Genomic DNA, 16356 nt, shown 5'->3' with positions numbered 1-16356 from the left:
TAAGAAAATGCCATTGGCCTTTGCTTCACAGCAGAGGTTTTCAGTGATTCAAGTGAAAAATGTCAGATTCAGATATGTGCGTAATACCATCTGTTCATTGTCTGTGTTGCTGCATGGAGCACCCAAATGGATGGATGGCTGCAAACACACACACGCATACACACGCATACAAACGCACACACACACACACGCCTCCCAGGACTTGATGAGGTTGTTATGATTAATAGGGGTGAAAATCACTCGCAATCTGAGAGGCCCATTTGACTCTGCTAACTCCTTCAACACACATATCACCCACAGAGTGCTCAGCCCTTGGTGCTTAATGGAGCCCTCATATGGGTTATTGATCAGGCAGCCCACAGCTAGATTAATTTATTCTTCCAATCAAGCTTTAATTAATAGCAGGACACTTGTAAGACCCCCATTAAAAGTTGTGGTCATTACTCACAGCAAGAACAGGGGAAACCAATAATCAAAACATGGCTGATGTTACCTTGTCCCATATTTAGGACTTCAGCCCGATTAACCAAGGACAGCAGACAAGTTGTGTGTATATACATATATATATATATATTACAAAGAAATATTTGGTGTAAATTGAATAAATTTTTTTTGGGAGACTGAAAAAATAAAGATGCGTAAAATACAGCACAACAATTATGCCCCTCCTGCAATTACACACATGTATATAAACGGAAATGCACCCAGTGACTGTATGAATGATGGAAAGATGGAGAGGCAGAGCAGGATGGAGATGGTTGGGGGAAACAGACAGCTTAGAGGTTGTAATGTGAAAGCTGGAAGATTTGCCAGACTGCATTCAGCAGACCATAAGTCTCATGTTGCTGCCCATGCTCAGAATGATAATGCTAAAAATGGATATCAGGCCTCTCCCTGAAGTTGGTGCCATTAGCAGGACGGAAGTAAATACTTAGACACACACACATACAGAAAGAGGGAAAGAGAGAGGGAGAGAGAGAGAGAGTCTTTAGTCATAGCGAGGAAGGGAAGAGAGGATGAGAGGAAGGAGAACTTAACAATTAGCGTTCATAATGAGATCAGGGTTATCAGACAGCTCGCTGGTCACGGATGATGAAAAGAACACTAATTCAGTTTGTCTCTTCCTCTCTTCTGCCTGCCCTCACCACTTGCTAAGGGATGAAGAGCCAGAGAACGAGGAAGGGTGGGGAAATGTCCATATTAAGAATAACTCCTATCAGATGTGCTAAATTATTTCCACAATGTAATTTCATTGCTTATATTGGTTGTAATAACTTCAGGCTTAAGGGAGCAGAAGCCATTATGGCAATCTTGTTCTTGCCGACTATACTTGCAGCTTGTGGCCGCTGACAAGGAATCTAAATCCAAATCGGCCTGTTGTTTTTTCCTGTCAAATGTCGTTCCTCTAAATTATGTCACCATATTTTTCCTGCTCTCATCTTTTGTTGCCTGTTTACGCTCTTATTCTCCCGCTGCCTATAAATACCTCAAACCAAGGCCTGCCCTGGCTGCCCCTCAGTTGGAGCTAAATGAGTGTAAACAGCCCTGACTGGGCCAGAGACGGATGAGTGGCATTGCAGAGGGAGGAGGCCTAGAGATGGATGGAGACACAGAAAGAGGAGGAGAGGACAGAAGAGGGGACATCTATGCACTCCTCTCTATAGAGTTCCTTGTGACAGTTTCTGCCCAGCCCTCTGTGAGATAAAGACAGACGATAGATCGAACGCACACAAAAACACATATGAACATGCTAATCAGTGGCGCATGTGCCAACACACATGCATACACACGACATAGTAACACACACAAGCTTCAAATTCTGAAGGAGACAGGATATCTTTGGGGTGTTACCATGCCCTACACCCACAATCCCATTCTCATCAACGCACCTCATCAATGGAGACTAATCATTAAGACTGATTAGGAGACATCTCAGTGTGAAAGGACCCCCACACAACCCATTTATCACTACACACACATAGACACACACACACACACACACGGATGCAGCTGCACACGCACAAACTCTAACACGTACACACAAATATACACACACAGGCTTCATCCATCACCCCCGGTGGCTGGTCTATCTGAGGTCTCTGTGATTAGTTGTCCTGCCTGGCTGAATTATGATGTTAATAAGTCACCATTAGTTTTGTATCCACACCCACTTCACACATGTGAGTGAGAACGCATGCAAGCACACACACACACACACACACACACACACACACACACACACACACAAAACCCAAATCATTCAGCTTTATCTTCTGTTTGGTCTGGCCAACACACATACCCATTCAGAGAATTACAAAAGCATTCACCTCTGTTGACTTTTTAATTTGTTTCTTGTTTTACAAAAACCTTTTGAAAACTAAATGAAATTGATTTTAGGGATCAAGTTAAATGGGTTACTGAGGCAGAATTAGTCATCATCAACACTGAGACCAACAACATAAATTTGTAATACAGGATATTTGTTACCTCAAAGACCTTTTCCAAGGCAGACATTTGCACTTGTCCTCACAGGAAAAGCACTGGTGTCATAGAGAACATATCAGCTATTTTTAGGTGAGCCAGTTTCAGTGCTCTTGTATTGTGTAGCTGGTTCACTGTCATGGTTCACTGGGACACCTAATGTAACTGAGACATTGCACATGATATTAGTGACACCTGTGTTTTCTTTGTATGACAATTCAAAATGTTGTACCATGAATGAACACTCAGTAGTCCACATAATATGACTTACATGAGTGCAAACATTAAAGTTGAAGCAACACCAAGTCGTAGCCGGAAGAGCATAATAAACATAATTTTCCAGACATAAGGCAAAGAAAATAAAGAACAATGTCGCTATTCATAGACCTGAAACAACAGAGGAGAGGTTTTTGCTCTACATATTATACAAAATATGTGCAATCAGTGTGATTTTAATTAGTTCTATGAACCTGCTACAGAGAGAAAATCACAAGCATTGCTGATGAAAAGGTTGCCAACTTAACTCAAACAGCAAATACAAAGCTGATGGTCTACAGAAATATTCAATGTCAGCCAGAACACCAAGCATCAGTGCAACAGTGGCCAAGGTCAAACCACTGCAACTCATCAGCAGATAAAATACAGTCATAGCCACAGGTCACATAAAGTTTTAGCTTCAGCAAATGGCATATACCTGCCAATACAAACCACATTGAAATTACCGGGAGAACAACCAACAGTTTTAAACCTTGTAGGCTGTAGTCTCATATTCACATATTCCTATGGCACCTAGCTTTGCCAATCCATAAGACTTTGACATCAGAAAAAACTGTATTTTTTCTCCAATATATTGAGATGAAAGACAGGTCAGGATTATTCATGATAAACCTTGATGTTATCTATATTTTTAAAGTTGTATAATCTGCTCAGCCAAGGTTGCCGTCATAGAATCCACACTTTAGTTGGATGCAGTGGAAAACAGCAACCTTAACATTACATTTTTGTGTTAATTTCAGTTCAGAAGACAGTTGTGTAGAGTCATACTCTTTAATTAATTTACTTTCCATTATGTTACAACCTATTTATTCTAATCAATGTTGTAAATACTCTTATTTTGCTGAAGTTCTCCATAAAACACATTACATACAAAACATAAAATTTGATTGATAGAACTCATTCCGTCTATGCTTTGACGGACAACACGAACAGCCAATGATAAGGACAATAGTGCTGCGCCAAACCAATCGTGACTGGAATAGAGTTACAGCCACGTCCGGTTAGGTTGACGCACACAGAACGTTTGGGCTACTGCAGCCGTGGACACCAGTACATCAGGGGTGGGAAAGAAGTACAAGGAAGTGACAACAGAAAATGTTAAATACTCGAGCAACAGCGTTAGTGAAGAAGACAGCCCAACGGACACAGCCCAAGACTCAAAAGATGAGGACATTTTTGAAAAGAAGGTTCTAAGGAATTCGGTTTTGAGGAGATATTTTGGGTATTTAAAGCCTGACAAGAAAAAGAGTACCTTGCACTGCAAATTGTGTCAAAAGCATATTCCCACAATGACAAGTCATACCATTAATTTTTACCATTTTAAAGCAGAAATGACAGAAATAGTGATTTGATTTATATTGTGATCTATATAAATATCGAATGATATGGTGATTAAAAAAAAATCCATATCGCCCAGCTTTAACCCTATGTCAGAATTACACAAAACTGAAACCTACAGCCAAATCAAGAAACTTTTCTGATATGAATAAAGCACATGAGAACACTGTAGTAAAAGTTTAACTGTGGCCAAGGTCTGATCACAACAAACTCATCAGCAGTTTAAACACAACCTCCACATTTGCACAGCGGCCGACACACAAACACACATCATGAAATAACTTCAACTCACAGTTTGTGGAGCTGTACTCAGCCTTGTTGTAGTGTGGCATGATTGTAGAAGTCCTCCATGTTGGCTTCACCCTCACCAATCTGACCTTAAATCCACAGTTATTTAAATCAATACTAAGAGCTGGTTCAACAAGAACGCAACAATAATTTGTGAAATATCACTGGTACATTTATTTCCTCCACATCTCGTCACTTACCTAGCTAGCAGGTGGTAAGCTAGCAGGTGGTAAGCTAGTAGGTGTTAGCTAGCCGCATATTAGCAAAACAGATAATGAACTAACACGTTTCAAGCACTATCACACAAATTCACACTGACTTCAGACACTTACTTACTGTGTCTCCTTGTCTCCAGCAATGAGTCCTTTCATCGGGAATCTGGGTGTTTCATACGTTTTCCCCCAGTTTGTTTATTTCAATGCTACCATTAGCGTTTTAGCTAGCTCGCTTAATGAAGAGCAGGCCGAGACCAACACACTTTTCTTTTTCTTTACTTCCTTGTCAATAAACGTTCAGGGTGTGAATCACGTGTTTGAACAACAGTAGTAACCCCGAGAGGAAGGTTGATTCAGTCCATCTTCACTGCAGCCTCCTCACAGTAACAATGACCTGTTCATTACAAACACCTAGATCCAGGATGGAGTCCAGTGCTGCAGTACAACACATTGAAATCCGTTTATCCTATATGTGTTCACGTAATTGGAAAAGAAAGTAAGCCGAATTTAATATGAGTAGTTTATGTTTGCTGTGTAGTATTTTATTTCCTGTCAAATATCAAAGAAATACTTCGATTTTTTAAATAAATGTAGAAGTGTGATGATTATCAGGCAAGTTCTGAAGTTATATAGAGCATCTTGTCATAAAATGAACCTGTTATCAGATTCACCCAATCTGATAACAGGGCTTCTCAGTTTGTCTCAAGATACATGAATAATAACAATGATAATAAACTGTATTTTAGAATAAAATAACTGAACTTGAGGAGATAAATAGAACACCCTTCCACCAAGTCTTCATGGTATTTATCTTTTTTAGTGGTTCTGCTTTTTGAAAATGTAAAGTTTTATGGAGTGATTTAAAGGGAACTAGAGAATTACTCTGTCTAAGTTTGATGGGGAGTGAATCCCATAATGTAGGGGCTCTGACAGCAATGGCATTTTCAACTGATTCAGTTATTTGTCTGTCCAGATGCTCCCCTGTTTGATATAAAGCTTCAGCCTTATATTTCTATTAGTAATAACAACAATCAAAACGATAAACATCATCTTCATTGTTACATCTTTGTCTGTTTCACACATGCCATGCAGCAATGCATCTCAAAAACATTCAGAATTTGCAACAGCAAGCTCTGGCTAAGTCTATATCAGAGAGACGGAGGGACAGATAAGCCAGGAATGATAGATTTGGCCATTGATGGCAGCAAAATATAAAGATATGGCCACGGTCTTCGGGCTGAATAATTGATAAGGATGGGTCAATGGTGATATGTATCACTGTTGTTTGATAAGCTATAGCACCATCTGAAGATAGCTCCAGAGAAAATCTATAGGTAAGGGTAGACTATTGATCTGCACATATCTTATAGAAGGTTAGACTGATGACAACAAAATGTGTGTCAGGGAAATAAACAGAATAATGTTATTCATCAGGGTTAATCGATGGGGGATTCTCTTACGCCTCATTCAGTTTAATGACATTTTTAATCGCTTACCTGGTTGAAGTGAACCTTGTTCACACAATTTTGAGACATATAAGTAAAGGAAAATTATGTTCCTGAGATTTTGTTATTTTGGTGCAGGGAGACAGTTTGGTTGCACAACAATTCATTGATAATGTTCTGGCTAAGCCCAGCTCTTTTTCTTTGCTGCAAAAGATCATAATATAAAACAGAATATCATTAAAAAATAAATGTTTAGTCCAGGGTTATTGAAGTTTTGTTTCCAGTTTTGCCAATATTCAAGTCCTAAGAGTGTCTAAACTTTTCTTTCAGGTTTTGTTTATAAGAACAAGGAGCCTATTGGGGCAGATTGACTGGATAAAACAACAACAATTCATTCATGCTCAACAAAGGCTACATGAATTAACTGCAACATATTGCCTTTTAAGCAAAGATTCTTATCATCTCTTTTGCTTTAACTTACCCAAGGGTCATTACCTAGCAAAGTAATGCATGGAAAATACTACAGACATGAGTTGTGGGAGGCTTTAGGAGGGGACCATCTGCTCTTGAGTTCCACCATAATGACCAGCTTATGAAAGCTCAGGCCTAAAACTTGGCTCAATGTATGTAGCAGCAGACAATGAACCATCTGCCATCTGGGAATCATAAGTCTGCTCTCCAATGCACATATTTACCCTGTTGGAAATGAACTGAAGAGTTCATCAAACAACGATTTAACATACTGGGGAAGGCGTGACACATCTATTGCCCTAGGTTCACACGTTTGGCAACAAAAAGAAGAAACTGGATTCACTGTTTGACATGTCACGCAATAGGCGACATTGAAATAGCTGCATGGCTTTTTTTTCATCTGACATCAGACGAGCCCTGACTTTATTCTGCCCCTATGTTTTTTCACACTCTCTCTCATCAGGAAGTTTCAATTCACCATGCGTGAATCTGTTTGAGTTTGAGCAAGGTGTTGACTTTTTTTTTTTTTAAAGCTGTGAAGCCCTAGCTAAAATGGGTTTGTCACTGTAAAGTAAGCTGGGATCACATTATTATGCTTTGATACAGTGTTGGTAAGTTCAGCTGATGTGCAGGCATGTTCTCACACACACACACACACACACACACACACACACACACACACACACACACACACACACACACAAACAGGTGAACTGTGCGCTCTAGTCTGAGGAGATGAAACATTATGCTGCTTCAGTTTCTCTCCAGAGGTAGCTGAGGTTAATGTGTGCACCACAGCTTGGAAAGAAAATGGACAGCAATGTGCATGGTTGTGTGTGTGTGTGTTTGTGTGTGGAGGATCACAGAAGGGTTGACCATCCTCTCCTCTTCTGTAACTTCATTAAAGAAATATAAAATGGCAGGCCATTAGGGCAAACGCATTCAGCAGCCTCTTATTGAGAGATGCTTTTAGAACAATCTAATCCACCACAAATTGTATGGCACTCCAACACTCCTCACACACTCACACACACACACTCACACAAACACGCAAACACACATCTTTAATCTTCCAAATATGACTGAAGCTCTGTTAGCTCAGCGAGGGCCGTAGGAGGAGGAGATGGGTGGCAACGCGTTTCCACAGTGATAAAGTGGTGCCTCAAACATGGCCGTCTGTTCACCCTGCCTTCTTATTAAACAAAAAAAGAGAACGAGGGAGCAAGAGAGCAACAGAGATTGCAGACCGGAAAAAAATTTGAATCTCACTCTCATATTTTTCCGCTCCCTAGCCTCTCCTATCCAACAGCCTCGGTGCTCTCACCCCTGTCTTCTTGATGCACACTTCCATCCCTCTCCTCCTCCTCGGTGTGAGTTATTAGAGATGAGAGGAAGTCATTCTCTGTGTGTGGTTATTAGTATTGATCTGAGCACCGTTCAACAGCCCTTTCCTGATGATTTCCTCTCGTTTGCCCTCCCTCCCTTTCTCACTTTATATGCTTTAATAGCCCCCCCCCCCCCGCCCCGAGCACCACTCCACTCGACCCCACCCTACCCATCCATCTCAGCTTTCTTGCTGCTCCACAGTGTAGTTTTAACATAGTACTTTGTCTGCTGTGTCTGACTGATTTACCAGATATTGTGGACTTAATACTGCAACACACACTTGTGTACACACTCATGCACATACCAACTAACTGACCACAAAAACAATACATTTACACTTGAGCTCAGGCCTGAGTATTTTATTGATCAATAAAGACTACACACACACACACACACCTACACACACACACACACACACACACACACACACGCACACACACACACACACACACACTCACACTCACACTCACACACACACATACAAACACACACACACACACACACACACACACACACACACATCTATAATTGAGACAATCACTATTTACAATAGGGTCTGACTCTCCCCACATGGAGGCATGTTATACTGGTTTGCTGCTGCTGAGTCTGTTGTTTGCAGACTTATAATAATCAGAACGACATTTCGGGAATTGACAGATAAAATGCAATGAATAAGCTGATTTACTTAATGACTTTAATCACACTTTGTGATTCTGTGCATTTGAATGCACACACACACACACACACACATACAAACACTCGTATTGTGCACACAATGTATAGGTGCAGTGGTGAAAAGCTCACGATCAGCTCCTCTTTATTATTAATGGGGCATTTAAATAACACAGGTTGAGAGCATGTGTATTATTCATGGTAATAATATCACTTCTCAGCCTGCACAGTATACACAGTATGTATGCACATGTGAGCTGAGTCAAAGTCACTGCATCAACGGTTTACCTCCTTTTACTACTGGTAAACAGCTGACTGCTGCCACGAGACAATTTACTGCGGACAAAAGTCGTTAAACACTATCAATTTCTATCTGTTTCACCAGTGTTACATTGTAACTCTAACCTCAAACTTTAGTTGTAATGTTAATCCTGCCACCATTGCGACATGTCATTAGGCTCTAGCATATTTAGTGCTATTGGCATGTCTGTCCTCTGTGACCAGGTCTAATAGTCCTGGCAGCCATCAGTAATGAAGACACACTACACAATTCTTAATGGCTTGTGGAGCGGATGTAAACAAGGTCAAAAGTAAAACCAGGCAGAGCTTGTTACACTGTTACGGAGATTGAAAGAAAACCTTCATCATAGCAATAACTCAGCACACGGCAGCAGTGACAACATTATTTGTAAGAAGAAGCAAAATTGGAGCATGAGGCTTTTTCTAAGGGGAAATCATTTTGCGAGGTGTGTTGTCTCCAGTTCAACTTGGCCCGTCCTCTGTTGTCGAGAGAACACAGTGATTGTCTCTCCCAAGCTTTGTGCTGCTCAGGAGGACCAGGAGGACACGCTGTAAAAAAAGAAACAAAAGTACAACTTCTGAGGGGCACAAACAAGGACAGTCACTCTGACAGAACACACTGACACAGTCACAGCCAGGCAGGGAATGACAAAGGATACAACTACACATGGCCTGCATCTAAAACGTTCACTGTAGTAGTGGTATGGAAGTGCCATAGTTGTGTGTATGGCGATAGTTCGGTCAGGTGACACATTATTCAGGGCTTGAGTCTCAGGAGTCGCAGATCACATCAAATCACGTGACTGGTTCAAGACGTCACAGTGTAAAAACAAAACCACGTGGAGTCCAGTTTCAACTTCAGCTGAAAGTGCTAACGTAAACTCTATAATGGTTTTTGTTTGGTGGTGATAAGGAAAATCTGAGATATGATTGTATAAATACAACAAATACTACAAAGAAAAAAAATCAATGATTACACCTGCTTTTAGGTGTATACTACAGTTTTACAAACATATCTTCACATTTGCCACAAATATTTATATTTTCAACTTTCAATAGCTTCGTTGAGCATGTTTGTGGTTTTGAAATTTTCAGGTTTTCAGAAAATAATAATTTCACGATTTTGATTTTGTTTTGGAGTCCAATATATTTATATAATCTGTCAAAGTGAAGTAATTGTCTGTCAGTATAGGCAATGTTGTCCTTCAAAACAATACACCAAACAATGCCATGGTAAGCCTTTTTATGTGTTGTATTATTACTCAAAATAAAAATAATTATTTGACAGAAAAGTCAGAGAGATGTGTGAGAAGTCTCTGGTAATTAAACCCCATTAAAACGTCATTATGTTATGAGGGTTAGTCACAGTGGACTATGATTGGTTTAACTGAAACGTGTTAATGTCATCAGCAAGGCGATTGAGCACAAACTGTATAAAAGGTGATGAGACCAAGAGAAAGAAAATGGACACAGTCTTCTATCTGATGGTTTCTAAAAATCAAAACTGTGTAAACTCATTCATTAATGCAACCTGGTCAAAGGAAATCTGCTTGATATGGGCAGCATTAGAGGCTACACAATTTACAATCAATTCTCATTTAAAGATAAAATATGAATTTAGCATAGGAAAATGCAAGAGTGAGATATTACAGCACACATACACACACACAGTCTGTTCACATGACCCACTGGTGTGAATATCAATATCCAGAGAAACATGCATCCAATTATCAAGATCTCTATAGCGGCTATGTTTAGAAAATGTGAGCTGCGATGAGGAATCTGATGACAGACCTTCACACCAGCCTCCTGTGTTCACAGCAAACCGGAGCAAATTGCTGAGTTACTCATCTGTCTCTCGTTTGTACTTGTTCTCACTCTCACCGTCTCTCCCGCTCTCTTTGAGTGATATTCAGTTGCAGGTTAATCCACCCTGGATATTAATTACAGTCTCCATTAACATTTAATAAATACTTCCCAGGTGGGCTTGCTGCTGAGTGAATTGAGAGTCTTATCAAATATTAGGCCTTTAATTGGCCTTTCACTCCAATGAATGGCTTTTTAATTAGCTTGCAGTTATCATCCCCTCACCAACCGCAGGGCCAGGCTGATCAGCAAGCGCAGATGTGCCAGTTTTGCTGAGTGAGGGCATCTTAATGACCTGAGGTAGGCCACTCGTTGCATACTCTATTCCTGCGGCCAGGGGAGGGACAGAGCAATCTGTGGGCTGCAGGCCGCAGCCAGACACTAAGTGATTGTCTGGTAATAGCATGGAGATCTGTGGGGATGGAAAGGTTACAGTTTTTCAATATGAAAGAGATATGGGTGGATGTGAGTGCAGTCATAAAATGGACACACTTATACCCCAGGCAAATATAACTGTAAGCAATGTCAATCACACTCAGGCATTTATGTGGAGCACACGTTCAGATCTTCAAAGACAGTTTTCTAAATCCATGTGAATTAAAATGTTTGTTTTAAAAGTTGCTGTTTACTCCTTTTCATACTGGCCAACACAACATCTATACACTGATATAGTAAATGAAGGGGCCCAAAATCCACCATCTTTGCACTGTGTAAAGATAATTGGCACAGAACAGTTGCAGCAGTCGAAACATATTTTAATGCACATGAAGTCGTCTGAGTATTGTTTCAAACCCCACAGTTGATGAGATGAGAAGCAGGAAACCGCCCTGAACTGATCTCCAGTGGAGAGCTGAGGAATAAACAGACAAACACTCACCATGACTGCAGTCCAGTCTACCTGACCTGCATGTATCTGCAATGTGAGGGAGAACAGGCAAAACAGACCACAAGTAACTTTGTTCAACAGCAAGATAAACTGTACTACTGTGTTTCCTCTTCAAATATGAATCTTATGACGTCTAGATATGTTCAAGAGTAAAAGTAATCAATTAAAAGTACCACAATAATGTCTCTACCTTAGTAAAAGTAATTGCTTTTAAACTTAAAGTACTAAAATTGAAAGTGTAGCATATTCCCTAAAGCAGGGGGCAGGGTCTAATGTTACCTGTCTGCTCTGATTGGAGGAGTGGACCAATCCCCTTTGATTACTTAAAAATATATATTTGAAAAATTTAAACATGTAACTCGATGCATTGTAAAAATGTAGTTGAGTAGAAAGTACAGACATTTGCTGGTATATGTGGTGGAGTAAAAGGGAAAAGTTCCCGAAGATACGTGAAAAATGTATTTACAGCACTCAGTACAGTAACTGAGTAAATGTACTGTGTTAAATCCCATCACTGATTAGGATTTGGATTAAGACATTTATAACACAACTAAATTGAAGTCTCAGACAAACACCTGAATACAGATATTCATAGACAGATCCACCGATATTGAATTTCGTCATAAAATACCTGCAATCAGCAAACTCGTCTAGAGACATCTGCATCAGCAGGGAAAAATCAATACTATTCAACTGCAAAAGTGAGGACGTTCAATAGAAAAAAATGTATACAAATATAGATCAAACACTTCTACACGATTACCAATCATACTGTACATTACACCACAATTATTTTCCTGCTTCATCCTTTTTTCAAAGCTCTCAAGCAAAGCGTTCTTCAATTGAATCAATGGGGAGACTTCCTCCTGCTGGGGCTGTGATGTGTGATGCAACACTCCAATGTGAATCACTGCCATATCCGGACTACCACCAATTATTATACACACACATACTCTCGGGCACAAACACACACATAGTCACACCAATATGCAGTGGAAACACAGCAGGAGAGAGTGACGGCTGTCTCAGACACTTAAAAATCACACAGTCACAGACACTGTCTCAAGTTTTTGGATGTACGCAGGACACGTTCGCACTGACACAAAATCGCACATACGTAAATCAGTCAAAGTCAGGAGTCTCTCTGCTGTCTCCGACTGCTGTCATGAGCATGTGAAGAGCAAGATGGTGTTAAAAAGCACAAGGAGGGAAACCCACCCAGCACATATCCAGCGGACGTCTTTAACCCAGTCAGGATTTGCTGCTTTCCCACCACTAATAGGATTATTGGAATGTATTATACAGAGTTGAGTGTATCCACTTTACCCTGTAAGTTTAAACCAATCCAGTGTTGTCATTATTATTTATATTGCTTTGAATCCACAAGGACCCTAAATGCTTCAGCAGATGTTGCCAGAGGTTCAAACAGAGTCCAGAGTCACTGCAGTTCATCCACAGAGGACACTGAGTTTCGAGGAGCGCAGACCAAACCCCAGTTTGGGCCCTTTTTGCCGACGGGTTTCTTCAGGGAGCTCAGGAAGCCTGTCTCGCCCTCTTTCGCTGGAGGGATCTTGTGTCATCTCATGTACAAAAACAGAGACACTCTTGGGTTGAGGGAGGTCTGAGCTGTATGCCTGAAATTATCCAATGTGCACGGTTCGAGGTTTAGAATGATAAGAGCTCCCTCTAGAGGTGCTCCTCACACTGCAGTTTGCTCCCTCACATCTGTTTGCTCTCCTCCCTCCTGGATTCACTTAGTTCTTTTGTTTTCTGTTGTAACGATGCAGATTTAGCCCATTACAGGCATTAAGGCTGGAGGGATTCTGTAAGGGGGGTCTCGATGCGACACAGACCAACAACGTAATATAATTACAACAGGCGTGAAAAGCTGACATCAGCTGACACCTGCCTCTCTTGGGGTCCGGTGACTCCGACTGAGATGATCTCATGCAATGAGAGCATCATTTTGTGCAGTGACCCCTTTCACTCTTCACCTCACCTTCTGCCCTCCTTTACAAAGACACACACACACACACACACACACACTCCCTTTTTCCCTGCACTCATCCATTTTCTCCAGCATCTCCTCTGTGGCTTTAATGCAGCCTAAGACGTGTCTGCTCTGTCAGTCAGACTCACTGTCTTTTCCACTCATTAGACTTAAAGGAAGGAAAATGTCTTTGTGTTTGCCATTTTTGAGTAACCACACACACACACACACACACACACACACACATAAATTATTTACACGTCTATCAGCATTAATGCACCAGTCAATTACATTACAGGTTCAACCTATAAGTTATGAACAGCTTCATATACCATATATTTGATCTGAGAGAATAATGACTTGCTGAAAGATATTGACTCGTCATCTTGCCCTTGTACCAAATTATCTCCTTCTTTGCTCTGAACCTAAATATTGTAACATCTCAGGTGCTCTGAGCTGAGCCACACTGAAATCTCTCTTTGTGCTTTTGTTCTTTCTTGCACTTTGCTCTGATTCTTCTTTCATAATAGCAAATCTGGCCTCTATCTGCAGGAAACCGAATGCTCCCCGCCCACAGTGTATGTTCCGCTGAGAATATAGGAACGCTGGTCCTTTTTTTTTTGCCCTCTCTCTCTTCCCAGCGTCTGTCTATTCAGCAGTGTCCCTGTCTCTTCCCCCCTCTCTCTGTTCTGCTGCCCTGCTCCCATGGTCTTTTCTCCCTCGCGCTGGTCTTTCATATATAATGTATGTTAAACAAACAGACATGTCAGAGCCACTCAAATGCATGGCTGTCCCCTCGCTGCTGATCCATCCACCCTTGGTGGGAGGGTCACGTCTCAGAGGCCCTCGTGTGAAGCAAGGCCCAGATGAACCATGTGGTCGTCTGCATCAGACACAAACTGTGCTTTGTAAAGGGGGGAACAAAAGTGTCATTTTTATGAACAAAAACTACAATACCACGTCCCTGAAACTTGGTGGAAGAATGGGACACGGAAGAACCTGTGAAAAGAAATTTGCGATGGATCCAGACAAAGGAGTGGATTCAGGAATTTTATATCACTTTCTTTAACATTGCATGATGGGCTGTTTTTATTTATTATTTATCAATTTCCCAGGAAATAATTCATGGATCTTGATAAAAAAAATACTGCTGAGTTCCGGGAGAATGTGCAATCTCGTGTGGCTTGGACTGTTGGGCCTCTGCAGAGGTGTGTGCTGTGCTGAGGGCCATTCTACTTTTGTATGTAAATGTAATTCCTCTGTTGGGGATAGGCTGCAGCTTTCGCTCCCTCACTCTCTCTCAAACACACACACGCACGCAGGAACACAAACACAAACACACACACACACACACACACACACACACACACATTTTTCAGGTGCAGAGGTCTGTAGAATGGAGCCATGGCTGCTCATATGGAAACTGTATTATTTTCCGTGAGAACTGCGGAGCGTTCAATGCTGTGCAACATCCACCAGCGGCGTGAGCATACAAATGGAGTTTGCCACTTGACAGAGAGCGTGATGGGGCCTGAAAAGCATAAAGGTATGAGTGGGATCATGCTCGATCGCTGGCAAAGTGAGTTCATTTTCATTTTCCATACAGAATATGCTCCACTTGTGTTGCAGGGATATAATGCAAAAGGACAAAAGTGCACACTTCACAGGCGCATTATCCAGCAGTCGTACTTGAAAGCTCCCACAATGGCAACATGTGTGAAATGTCCTTAGATCAGTAGATCACTGTATTTCATCTTTGTTGAAGACTTTCACAATGAGTCTCCTCAGGATCAAATAATCATATAATTCGAATGCATCACATAATAAAGTCATTAGAAGTTCATAAAGGTGGATGAATTGTGCCCACCTGGGCAGTAAGAATTAATAATATGAATAAATGATGGTTCTCTCCACTCTTTCCACCCACTGTAGGCAGAGAGAAAGCTGGATTTATTCAGACAGCTAATGCACACAGTGACTCAGAGTTTATACTGTGTGTGGAAGAAATGGGCTCAAGAGGCTTTTCCTCTCACAGAAAGCAAAATATCTGTCCAGGAATAAGATATTGATTAGTCATTTCCCCGAGCTGAAGCTGAGTAAACAAGGTAAGCAGACATGTGACCGCCGCTTGTTGATAATTGTTGTCTGGCAACAGTCAGAGGGCATTTCTCTGAAATGATACACTAACACAGGGCTGACTGTAAATCCGGTATCGTTAACATTACCTGTTCATGAACAGACATCTGATAAACACACACACACACATCATCTGTTTGGTATTCCTGTCAGTAAATATTTTCTGCAGAAACAATACAATCAAATATTTATTCCCATGATTAAAATGTTCTACTTCCCCAGTATGAAAAACAACACATCCCTCGGCATTGACATTAATGTTTGAGCTGCTTGTTTAGAGGAGGATGCACCAAGGTGGAAAAACCATTTGGTTTTTAAATATCTAAATGAACAAGAAAAACAAATATTATCAGTTTGTAAAGAGCTCCAAAAAGAAAGCTGTTGGTTATGTAACAACTAAGCGATCCATCCAGTTATTCTGTGGAGTTCAGTGAGACAAAGATACAGAAGGTTGTATTACTTATCCAGGATGTGAGATGGAACAGTGTTTGTCCAGTAACTCTCTGACCCTGATGCCCTCAAAAGAAAGTGCCAGGCAAGAATATCCTTATTGCCTGATGAGATCATTTTATACCACTATGACTACACCTGTATAACCTGGTACAG

The 16356-nt window shown here is 40.9% G+C and overlaps 1 long non-coding RNA gene across 3 annotated transcripts in view; it reads right to left on the bottom strand.

Moving 5' to 3' along the window:
* LOC138410439 (uncharacterized) overlaps positions 1–5138 on the bottom strand; it is a 119768-nt gene extending 114630 nt beyond the window's left edge. For 2 of the 3 annotated variants that reach the window (XR_011243138.1, XR_011243137.1), the window contains exons 1-2: positions 4720–5138; positions 4388–4472 (exon numbers count right to left, since the gene is read on the bottom strand). This is a non-coding gene — a long non-coding RNA (uncharacterized lncRNA). Of the gene's footprint in view, positions 1–4387; positions 4473–4715 lie in introns of all 3 variants that reach the window. The other variant, XR_011243139.1, reaches the window with a different exon arrangement.
* Positions 5139–16356: the final 11218 nt, after the last annotated feature.

Source organism: Paralichthys olivaceus, chromosome 6, assembly GCF_024713975.1.
Source record: "Paralichthys olivaceus isolate ysfri-2021 chromosome 6, ASM2471397v2, whole genome shotgun sequence".
NCBI classification, from domain to species: Eukaryota; Metazoa; Chordata; class Actinopteri; order Pleuronectiformes; family Paralichthyidae; genus Paralichthys; species Paralichthys olivaceus.
The sequence above is the reverse complement of the archived record's forward strand: the minus strand, read 5'-3'. Positions and strand labels throughout refer to the sequence as shown.